The following is a 775-nucleotide window of genomic DNA, read 5'->3' as shown; positions in this document are numbered from 1 at the left end:
TATGTCAAATATTTGATGGTCTATTTTCTGTAGTCTTTGTATGATGGCATTCAAATTTGATGTCATTAAAAATAAAGCATTCAGTGGCTCAAATAAGAACATATACTCCTGTTTGTTATTCAACATTTTTTGTTAATCAAACTTAGTGAAAAGTCTTTGAATACCAATGTTAGACGATTTATCATGGTCAAACCCTTCTATGTTTCAGTGTTCTTTGCCACCAATTTTAACCTAAGAATAATAAGAATAGAAGAAAATGAATAGATATAACTAGAAAATATCATCCTGAGTGAGGTAACTCAGACACAAAAGGACAAGGATATTATGAACTCACTAATAACTGGATATTAGCCCAAAACGTTCAGAATGCCCAGGATACAATCCACAGGATACAATCCACAGAATTCAAGAAGGTTAAAAAGCCAAAGGACCCCAAAACTACATGGGAGGGAGAAGAAAGCAATCATGGGGGGGGCAGAGGGATGGAGGGACATGGATGGGAGAGGAGAAGAAGAGGGGGAAATGAGAACACAATCAGGTATTGGAAGGAAGAACAAGAGTAAAGCCCCAAGGGCTAGCACAATAAATGGAAACAGGCAACCTTGGGAGGTGAGAGGTGGGGGCATCCTCTAGAATGTATCAGAGACCTGGGACATCCTTTTAGCGACAGAGGAGGGGATGAGGATTGGGATTAGGTGTGGAGAGCAGTAGAGCTGGAGAGGCATTCGCCTTGACAAGATGGCGCCTACATCCGCTGTCAACTCCTGGTAAACAA

This window comes from Mastomys coucha, chromosome X (assembly GCF_008632895.1).
Source record: "Mastomys coucha isolate ucsf_1 chromosome X, UCSF_Mcou_1, whole genome shotgun sequence".
Classification (NCBI taxonomy): Eukaryota; Metazoa; Chordata; class Mammalia; order Rodentia; family Muridae; genus Mastomys; species Mastomys coucha.
The sequence above is the reverse complement of the archived record's forward strand: the minus strand, read 5'-3'. Positions refer to the sequence as shown.